Here is an 11500-nt window from a genome sequence, read left to right as displayed (position 1 = left end):
CAAGGACACAGCATTCATAAGCGAAGAACTGAAGTTAAGACTGGTAGTTCTTGCTTGGCAAGGGAGTTAAGGGTTGTGAGGAGAAGGCAGGAGAATGGGTCCTGAAAAATAATCCAACCTTGATTGAATGTTAGCAGGTTTGATGGGCTGAATGGTGTATTTCTGCCCCTATATCTCAGCAGGGTAGTGGAATCAAGAAAGAACAGCTGAGATATCAAATTTGAAAGCTAGAGCAGGTGAGTGCAGTGAGGGATTGAGGTTCAGAGATTCTCTATTGCCTAGCACCAACTCCCATTGATGTCACTCAAACCTTCGACAGCACAGTACTCTCTCTCTCTCTCTCATGGATCACTTGGAGAGTCATGGTAGCATCGCTGTTAGCATGATGCTATTGCAGCTCGGACCATTCCCGAGTTCAGAGTTCAGTTCCCAGTGCTGCCTGGAAAGAGTTTGTACATTCTCCCTGGAAATGGTGTGGGTTTCCTTCGGATGCTCCTGCTTCCTACCACATTCCAAAGACATACCGGTTAGTAGGTTAATTAGTCATTGTGATTACACTAGTTGTTGAACAGGTGAGGAGCTGGGTGGCACTGCTCGTTGGGCCAGAAGGGCCTGTTCTGCGCTGTATCTCTAAATAAAAAAGAGTTACAGCACACAAACAGGCCCTTCAGCACACGTCCATGCTGACCTTCTGTCCAACTGCACAATTCCCACCGTATCTAATTCCACCAGCAGCTCTGGTACTGATTTCCAGGCATTCACCCCTCTTGTGTAAAAAAGAAACTTACCCTGAGACTCCCTTCAAAACACTTTTCTCTCATCTAAATTGTACATCCTCTAGATGTCCACACCCCCATCATGGATAAAACAAATTGGACTAACTACTTTATCTATAATTTTATATCAGATTGGCCCCCAGCATCTTTGCTTCAAGAGAATTATACCCAGTCTTTTCAATCTCTCCTTAGCGACCATAAGACCATAAGATAACCATATAACAATTACAGCACAGAAACAGGCCATCTCGGCCCTTTCTAGTCCATGCCGAACGCTTACTCTCACCTAGTCCCACCTACTAGCAGTCAGCCCATAACCCTCCATTCCTTTCCTGTCCATATACCTATCCAATTTTACTTTAAATGACAATATCGAACCTGCCTCTGCCAGTTCTAATGGAAGCTCGTTCCACACAGCTACCACTCTCTGAGTAAAGAAGGTCCCCCTCGTGTTACCCCCAAACATTTGCCCCCTAACTCTGAACTCATGTCCTCTTGTTTGAATCTCCCCTACTCTCAATGGAAAAAGCCTATCCACATCAACTCTATCTATCCCCCTCATAATTTTAAATACGTCTATCAAGTCCCCCCTTAACTTTCTAAACTCCAAAGAGTAAAGACCTAACTTGTCCAACCTTTCTTTGTAACTTGGGTGCTGAAACCCAGGTAACATTCGAGTAAATCTCTACTGTACTCTCTGTATTTTATTGACATCTTTCCTATAATTCGGTGACAAGAACTGTACACAATACTCCAAATTTGGCCTCACCAATGCCTTGTATAATTTTAACATTACATCTCAACTCCTATACTCAATGCTCTGATTTGTAAAGGCCAGCATACCAAAAGCTTTCTTCACCACCCTATCCACATGAGATTCCATCTTCACGGAACTATGCACCATTATTCCTAGATCACTCTGTTCTACTGCATTACTCAATGCCCTACCATTTACCATGTATGTCCTATTTTGATGAGTCCTACCAAAATATAGCACCTCACATTTATCAGCATTAAACTCCATCTGCCATCTTTCAGCCCACTCTTCTAACTGGCCTAAATCTCTCTGCAAGCTTTGAAAACTTACTTCATTATCCACAAAGCCACCTATCTTAGTATCATCTGCATACTTACTAATCCAATTTTCCACCCCATCATCCAGATCATTAATGTAATTGAGAAACAACATTGGACCCAGTACAGGTCCCTGAGGCACTCTACTAGTCACCGGCCTCCAACCTGACAAACAGTTATCCACCACTACTCTCTGGCATCTCCCATCCAGCTACTGTTGAATCCATTTTACTATATCAAAATTAATACCTAATGATTGCACCTTCCTAATTATCCTTCCATGTGGAACCTTGTCAAAGGCCTTACTGAAGTCCATATAGACAACATCCACTGCTTTACCCTCGTCAACTTTCCTAGTAACCTCTTGAAAAAATTCAATAAGATTTGTCAAACATGACCTTCCACGCACAAATCCATGTTGACTGTTCCTAATCTGACCCTGTCTATCCTGATAATTATATATACCATCTCTAAGAATGCTTTCCATTAATTTACCCAACACTGATGTCAAACGTACAGGCCAATAGTTGCTAGGTTTATTTTTAGAACCCTTTTTAAACAATAGAACCACATGAACAATACGTCAATCCTCCAGCACCATCCCATTTCTAATGACATTTCAAATATTTCAGTCAGAGCCCCTGCTATTTCTACACTAACTTCCCTCAAGGTCCTAGGGAATATCCTGTCAGGATCTGGAGATTTATCCACTTTTATATTCTTTAAAAGCTCTAGTAATTCCTTTTCTTTAATCATCATAGGTTCCACAACTACCCTACTTGTTTCCCTTACCTTACACAATTCAATATCCTTCTCCTTAGTGAATACTCAAGAAAAGAAATTGTTCAAAATCTCCCCCATTTCTTTTGACTCCACACATAGCTGTCCACTCTGATTCTCTAAAGGACCAATTTTATCCCTCACTATCCTTTTGCTATTAATATAACTGTAAAAACCCTTTGGATTTATTTTCACCTCACTTGCCAAAGCAACCTCATATCTTCTTTCAGCTTTTCTAATTTCTTTCTTAAGATTCTTTATACATTCTTTATATTCCTCGAGCATCTCACTTGCTCCATTCTGCCTATTCTTATTGTAGATCTCTCTCTTTTTCCGAACCAAGTTTCCAATATCCCTTGAAAACCATGGCTCTCTCAAACTTTTAACCTTTCCTTTCAACCTAACAGGAACATAAAGATTCTGTACCCTCAAAATTTCAGCTTTAAATGACCTCCAATTCTCTATTACATCCTTCCCATAAAACAAATAGTCCCAATCCACTCCTTCTAAATCTTTTCGCATCTCCTCAAAGTTAGCCTTTCTCCAATCAAAAATCTCAACCCTGGGTCCAGTCCTATCCTTCTCCATAATTATTCAGATTCAGATTCAGTTTATTGTCATTAAGAAACTACAAATGCAATGCAGTTAAAAAATGAGACAATGTTCCACCAGAATGATATCACAAAAGCAAATGACAAAACAGACTATAACAGAAAGTCCACGTAACGTTTGGCAATCCCCAATCCAGAGTCCAGAGAGGCTGCTGCGTATTAATATCGCACTACCGTCCAGCGCGTTCCCCAGAAAGGAGCTCCAAATTCACCATAATATATTATATAATATATAATATTCTATATATTATACATAATATATTATATATTATACATAATATATTATATATTATACATAATATATTATATATTATAATATAATATATTGAATTATATTGAAACTAATGGTATTGTGATCACGGGATCCGAAGTGCTCCTCAATACATACCTCCGTCACCTGACCTATCTCATTCCCTAGCAGGAGATCCGACACTGCCCCTTCTCTAGTTGGTACCTCTATAAAGGAGCAGAATTAGGCCATTTGGCCCATCAAGTCTGTTCTTCCATTTCATCATGGCTGAACCATTTTGGCAGTCCCAATCTCTGGCCTTATCCCCATATCCCTTCATGCCCTGGCTAATCAAGAGTCTATCAACATCTGTCTTAAATATGCTCAATGACTTGGCCTCCACCACTATCTATAGCAACGAATTTCATAAATTCAACACTCCCTACCTAAATAAATTCCTCCTTATCTTTAAAATATTTCACCTCTCATCTTAAACCAGTGCTTCGATTTTTTGACTTCCCTATCCTGTGGAAAAAATACTGACATCCATTAGTATTACACCTCTCCTGATTTTATAAATCTCTGTAAGGCCACCCCCAAACCTCCTGAACTCCAGGGAAAACAGCCCCAGCATTTCCAGTTTCCTCTTATAACTCAAGCTCCCTAGTCCAAGCAGGAACCTTGTGAATCATTTCTGCATTGTCCCTAGCTTAATGATATCCTTCCTATAACACAGCAACCTGAACTGCACACCATATCTCACACTCATGTACAACTGTGAAATGAGGACTGACCTGCTATACTCATTGCCTGACCAATGAAGGCAGGCAAACCAGGCACCTCAATGAGTTCTCCCCATCACCACAGATTTAGATTTAGAATTAGACACAGTAACAGTCCTTTCCAACCAAACAAGCCTGCACTGCCCAAGTACACCCCTGTGACCAATTAACCTGTACATCTTTGGACTGCGGGAGGAAACCAGAGCACCTGGAGGATGGGGCGGAAGTACAAACTCCTTACAGACAGCAGTAGGAATTGAACACGGGTCAGTGGTGCTGTAATAGCATTATTTTAATCCCTTTGCTACTGTGCTGCCACTTATAACCCAGTGAATTTATCCTGCAGCCCCTCCATCGATTTGTGCTCCCAAAGATGTGGCATGATCGGTGAAGTATTTGCAACACTGGATATATCCAGTTTTTGCTCTCCTCGTGAATCTCCTCTGCACTCTCTCCAGAACTGCCACACCATCACTATAGTGTGACAAACAGAACTGTAATCAGTACTCCCAGAGTGACATAACCACATCACAACTCAATACCTGACCATGTCTGTTTCCATTTGGGAGCTAAAGCTGATAAGCTGAGTTGTAACAGACTGTCCATGCAAAAGTGGTCTGCTATATAGAAGCAAAGGCTTAAACTGACTATGAAGCATGTCAAAAGGTAGGCAAAACAATAGGCCAAAGGGCCTTTACTCTGCAGTAGGGAACTGTGGAGATCAGAACTACAGACTGTACTGTCTATACTGTGTGAACAGAACTACAGTCTGTACTGTCTATACTGTGTGACCGGAACTACAGACTGTACTGTCTATACTGTGTGACCGGAACTACAGACTGTACTGTCTATACTGTGTGACCGGAACTACAGTCTGTACTGTCTATACTGTGTGACCGGAACTACAGACTGTACTGTCTATACTGTGTGACCGGAACTACAGACTGTACTGTCTATACTGTGTGACCGGAACTACAGACTGTACTGTCTATACTGTGTGACCGGAACTACAGACTGTACTGTCTATACTGTGTGACCAGAACTACAGACTGTACTGTCTATACTGTGTGACCAGAACTACAGACTGTACTGTCTATACTGTGTGACCGGAACTACAGACTGTACTGTCTATACTGTGTGACCGGAACTACAGACTGTACTGTCTATACTGTGTGACCGGAACTACAGACTGTACTGTCTATACTGTGTGACCGGAACTACAGACTGTACTGTCTATACTGTGTGACCGGAACTACAGACTGTACTGTCTATACTGTGTGACCGGAACTACAGACTGTACTGTCTATACTGTGTGACCGGAACTACAGACTGTACTGTCTATACAGTGTGACCAGAACTACAGACTGTACTGTCTATACTGTGTGACCAGAACTACAGACTGTACTGTCTATACTGTGTGACCAGAACTACAGACTGTACTGTCTATACTGTGTGACCGGAACTACAGACTGTACTGTCTATACTGTGTGACCGGAACTACAGACTGTACTGCCCTATACTGTGTGACCAGAACTACAGGCTGTACTGTCCCTTACTGTGTGACCGGAACTACAGTCTGTACTGTCCTTTACTGTGTGACCGGAACTACAGACTGTACTGCCCTATACAGTGTAACCGGAACTACAGTCTGTACTGTCTATACTGTGTGACCGGAACTACAGTCTGTACTGTCCTATACTGTGTGACCGGAACTACAGTCTGTACTGTCCTTTACTGTGTGACCGGAACTACAGACTTTACTGTCCTACACTCTGGTGACCAGAACTACAGACAGATCTACTGCCAAGTGTGTTGTGGCCACTTCTGGTTTATGAGGTGGGTTTGTGAGAGAGGTTTTTTTTGTGACAAGCTAATCTTGTCAGAGGAGGTCTGTTTGAAGCCATGAATATTACATACTTAGAATCAGAATCAAGTTTAATATTCCTGGCATATATCATGAAGTATTGGGCTCTGTACATTGCAGTAATTATAATATATAATTAAAGCAACAATAGTTTACAGTAAGATATATATATATATATATATGTCATGTAATTATTAGTGCAGAACAGAGCAAAAACTCGTGAAATAGCAATAGTGAGGTTCATTGTCCATCCTGAAATCTGATGGCAGGTGGGTAGAAGCTTTTCTGAAACATTGTGTGTGTGTCTTCAGGCTCCTGTGCCTCCTCCTTGATGGTAGCAATGAGAAGAGGACATGTCCTGGGTGACAGGGGTCCATAATGTCAGATCCCACCTTCCTGAGATATTGCCTTTTAACAGTGTCCTCAGTGCTGTGGAGAGTAGTGTCCATGATAGATCTGGCCAAGTTTTCAGCTTCCAGCAGCATCTGAAGCACTGTGGGTCTGTGGAGCAAACTTGCTGAACAGCAACGGCTGTCCACTGTACACCCTCACCAGCTGGGCACTGACTCCCTCCTCTCCCGGTTAGAGCTAACAATCCCATCCAGGTTTGGTCTCAACCACAGGAGATGCTGGAAATCCAGCCTGAGCAGGTCAACCCGAAACATCGACTCTTTATTCCTTTTCATAGTTTTGCTGAGTGTCATACATGCTGGACCTTGTATGGAAATTTAAGAAGCATCTGTATGGACACCTGAAACATTTAATCGATAAATTGGTTTATGATGATCACATGTACTGAGGTACAGTGAAAAGCTTGTGTTATAGAACACTACAGGACAGTACAGGCTCTTCAGCCCACAATGTGTGCTGGCCTTTTACCCTGCTCTAAGATCAACTTGACCCTAGAGCCATTCATGGACTCTTCAATTCATGGTCGGGATCCATGCAGAAAAAAGATTGGGAGCCCCTGATATACCCCTGCCCTCCTGCAGAGCCCATGAGTTTTCTTTCTTCCATGTGTCTCTCTGGAACTTCTTAAGGGTCCCTAATGTAAGTGCCCCTGGCAGGACATTCCACACACCCACCATGCTGAGTAAAATACTTACTTCTGACATTCTCCCTCATACTTTCACCCAATCACCTGAAATGATGCCCTCTCGTTTTACATTCCTTTCATACAGATCATTTCATCACATCACCGCACTGAGGAAGCACAAGGGAAGACAATAACAGAATGCAGAATAAGGTGTAGCAGTTACAGAGAAAGTGCAGTGCAGGCAGATAAAATATTAGCTTCGTTTGTCACATAGACATCGAAACAGCGAAAAATGCAGTGGGCGATCCCATTCTGTGTCTGATCAAATCAGTGAGGAATGTGTTGGGCAACCCTTAAGCAGAAACATGTTGCCAACACAGCAACCCCGTAACTTACTCACCATAACCATATGTCTTTGGAATGTAGGAGGAAACTGGAGCACATGAAAGAGAACTACGTGGTCTCATGGAGGACGTACAATCTCCTTACAGGCAGCAGCAAGAATTGAACCTTCTTTGAAGATCATCGGCACTGTAAAGTGGTGGCTAATCGCTACACTACAATGTGTGCAATAAGGTGCAAAGGCATTGCAACTGGAATTGGTTTATTATTGTCATGTACTGAGTTCCAGTGAAAAGCCTGCCTTGCATACTCTTCATACAGATCAAATTATAACATTACTGCATTCAGGAAGAACAAGGTAAAACAATAACAGAATATAAAATAGAGTGTAACAGCTACAGAGAAAGTGCAGTGCAGTACACGATAAAATGGCAAGATCACAGCAAGATAGATAGTGAGGTCAAGATCCTTATAACTGCAGGCAGTAGCTGTCCTTGAGCCTGGTGGTGTGCTCTTTTAGGCTTTTGGTTCTTCTGCCTGATGGAAAAAGAGAGAGTGTCTGGGGTGTGAGGGGTGTTTGATTACGCTGGCTGCTTTACTGAGGCAGTGAGAAGCAAAGCCAGATTCCATGGAGGGGGAGGTTGGTTTCCATGATGTGCTGAGCTGTGCCTACGACTCTCTGGAGTTTCTTGTGGTCACATGCAGAGCAGTTGCCATACCAACCCGTGATGCATCCTGCTAAATGGTTGATTGTGAGGTTCAGAGTCTATCCTTATCACATTAGGGGAACATTCAATAATCTTACAACAGTTGGATAGAAGCTGTCCTTGAACATGATGGTTCATGCTTTGAGATGTTCGTATCTGTTGCCTGTTGGGAGGGGGAAAGAAGAGAGAATGTCCAGGATGGTAGGGGTCTTTGATTATGTTGTCTCCTGTGCCGAGGGGGAAGGAGGGAATGTGTGAGGTGGGCAGAATCTTTAATGCACTCCATCTGTGCCCATCATGATATACCTCTGTAAACACCCCCTCAGTCTCCTACTCCCTAAGGAAAAAAGTCCAAGCCTGCCCAACCTCTGTCCGTAAGACAGGCCCTCAATTCCTGCCAACATCCTCCCAATCCTGATTGGGACTTAATTTGAGGCCACAAGAAAGCATCACTAACTGATGCAATGCACTACTGGCCTGGGATAAGGGAGTCAGAGAGTCAAGATTGTTTGCAATCCTCTGCACCAGAGCTTGGTTGCTGAGCGTACACAAAACCAAGGTGGAGAGAGAGTCCTCACAAAGGGTCTCAGCCCGAAACGTCGACAGTACTTCTCCCTATAGATGCTTCCTGGTCTGCTGCATTCCACCAGCATTCTGTGTGTGTTTTATGAATTTCCAGCATCTGCAGATTTCCAAGTGTTTGCATGGAGAGAGGGTTTTGGTCAGAGAGGTGAGTCTTACTTCAGTGATGGGCAAGTTGTTGCAGAAAATCCTGAGAGACAGGATTTAGGAGCATTGGGAGAGATATAATCTGATCAGTGATAGTCAGCATGGCTTTGTCAAGGGCAAGTCATGCCTGTCGAGCCTGATTGAATTCTTTGAGGATGTCACAAAACTCATTGAAGTAGAGCAGTGGATGTAGTATATAGATTTCAGTAAGACATTTGATAAGATTCCCCATACAAGGCTCCTTCAGAAAGTAATGAGAGATGAGATCCAAGAAGACCTTGCTTTGTGGATTCAGAATTCACTTGACCACAGAAGACAGACAGTGGTTGTTGATGGTTTGTATTCCGCATGGAAGACAGTGACCAGTAGTGTTGCGTAGGGATCTGTTCTGGGACCCCTGCTCTTCGTGATTTTTATAAATAATCTGGATGAGAAAGTAGAAGGGTGGGTAAGTTTGCTGATGACAAAGGTTGGGGAAGTTGTAGGTAGCATGGAGGGTTGTCAGAGGTTACAGCAGGATATCGATAGGATGTAGAACTGGGCTGAGAAGTGAGATGGAGTTCAAGCCAGGTAAGTGTGAAGTGGTTCATTCAATAGGTCAAATAAAGGTAAGATTCTTGGCAACGTGGAGGATCAGCGATATCCTGGGGTCCATGTCCATAGGACACTCGAAGCTGCTGCACAGGTTGACAGTGTTGTTAAAAAGGTGTATGGTGTGTTGGCCTTCATCAACTGTGGGACTGAGTTTAAGAGCCGTGAAGTAATGTTACAGCTATATAAGATATTGGTCAGACCCCACTTGGAGTACTGTGTTCATTTCTGGTCACCTCACTACAGGAAAGATGTGGATACTATAGAGAGAGTGCAGAGGAGATTTACAAGGATGTTGCCTGGATTGGGGAGAATGCCTTATGAGAATTGGTTGAGTGAACTCGGCCTTTTCTCCTTGGAGTGATGGAGGATGAGAGGTGACCTGATAGAGGTGTACAAGATGGTAAGAGGTTTTGATCGTGTGAATAGCCAGAGGCTTTTTCTCAGAGTTTAAATGGCTAGCATGCAGGGGCATAATTTTAAGGCTCTTGGAAGTAGGTACAAGGGGGACATCAAAGATAAGTTTTTCATACAGAGAGTGGTGCGTGCATGACAGTGAATGTGGTGGAGGTGTATACAATAGGGTCTTTTGGGAGACTCTGAGATAGGTACACGGAGCTTAGAAAAATAGAGGGCTATGCAGTAGGTTAATTCTAGGCAGTTTCTAGAGCAAGATGCATGGTCAGCATGACATTGTGGGCCAAAGGGCCTGTAATGTGCTGTAGATTTTCAATGTTTTCTAATATAGAAGTCAGGCAGGTCAAATGTAAAGGAGGAACCATGATGTTGTTGAAGACAGGTTCAAGGGCTCAGGTTACTTTTCCTGTAAGATCATACGACGTAGGAGCAGGACTTAACTGCTCCTCCAATCCATCATAGCTGATTTATTTTCACTCTAAAGTCAGAATCAGAATTAAGCTTATTATCACTGCATATGTCATGTGAATTGTTGTTCTGTGGCAGAACTATGTTGCAATAGACAGTAATAAAAACTATAAATTACAACAAGAAGTATTTATTTATTTATTTAAGTATTTTTTTATTTTATTAAATTAAATAAGTAGTTCAGAAAGTGAGGAAAAATAGTGAGGTAGTGTTCATGGACAATCTGATGGCAGAGGGGAAGAGCCTGTTCCTGAAACGTTGGGTGCATGTCTTCAGCTTTCTGTACCTCCTCCTTGATGGTAGCATTTTCCTGTCTTCTCCCCATAACTTTTGAAGCCCTTACAAATCAAGAACCTATCGACCGCTGCTTTAAGTATAACCAATGACAGCCTCCACAGCCATCTGTGGCAATGAATTCCACAAATTCACCACCTTCTGGTTAAAGAAATTCCTCCTTATCTCTGTTCTAAAGGGATGTCCTTCTTTTGTGAGACTGTGGTGCTAGACTCCTCACTATAAGAAACATTGTCCCCACTACTACTGTATCTAGATATTTCAATATTCGGTAAGATTCAGTGAAATCATCCTCATCCTTCTAAACTCCAGTGAGTACAGGTGCAGATGCATTAAATGCTCGTTGTACTCCCAAGATCATTTTCATGATCCTCCTCTGGACCCTACACCAACTCCTAAAGGCTTTGTGGGAAAACGTGCAAATGATGAGTTTCCCAAATGTTTTGGTCTCTGAAGGTGGATGCTCAATGCAGAGATGTCTGCTGTATTCCAACTCTGTTAGTGGTGGGCCCTACACAACGAGTGTCAAAGGGGAAATGGTTGAAGATTTCTGAATCTGGTTAATAATTTCATCCTTTGCTAATTGAAAGACTGCAGAGAAAATTCACTAAGACGTTGTGCGACCTGAGGACCTGAGTTATAGGGAAAGGTTGAATAGATTAGGACTTTATTCCTTGGAGTGTCGGAGAATAAGGGGGGGATTTGATAGGGCTATACAATATTATGAGGAGTATAGATAGGGTAAATGCAAGCAAACTTTTTCCATTGAGGTTGGGTGAGACCAGAACTAGTTGGTTATG

General features: G+C 42.5%; 1 protein-coding gene across 5 annotated transcripts in view; it reads left to right on the top strand.

The window, feature by feature from the left end:
- The window catches only part of robo2 (roundabout, axon guidance receptor, homolog 2 (Drosophila)), a 596210-nt gene that overhangs the window by 567533 nt on the left and 17177 nt on the right, over positions 1 to 11500 (top strand). The window lies entirely within an intron of this gene.

This window comes from Hypanus sabinus, chromosome 4 (assembly GCF_030144855.1).
Source record: "Hypanus sabinus isolate sHypSab1 chromosome 4, sHypSab1.hap1, whole genome shotgun sequence".
Lineage (NCBI taxonomy): Eukaryota > Metazoa > Chordata > Chondrichthyes > Myliobatiformes > Dasyatidae > Hypanus > Hypanus sabinus.
This window is presented reverse-complemented; position numbering and strand designations above follow the sequence as displayed.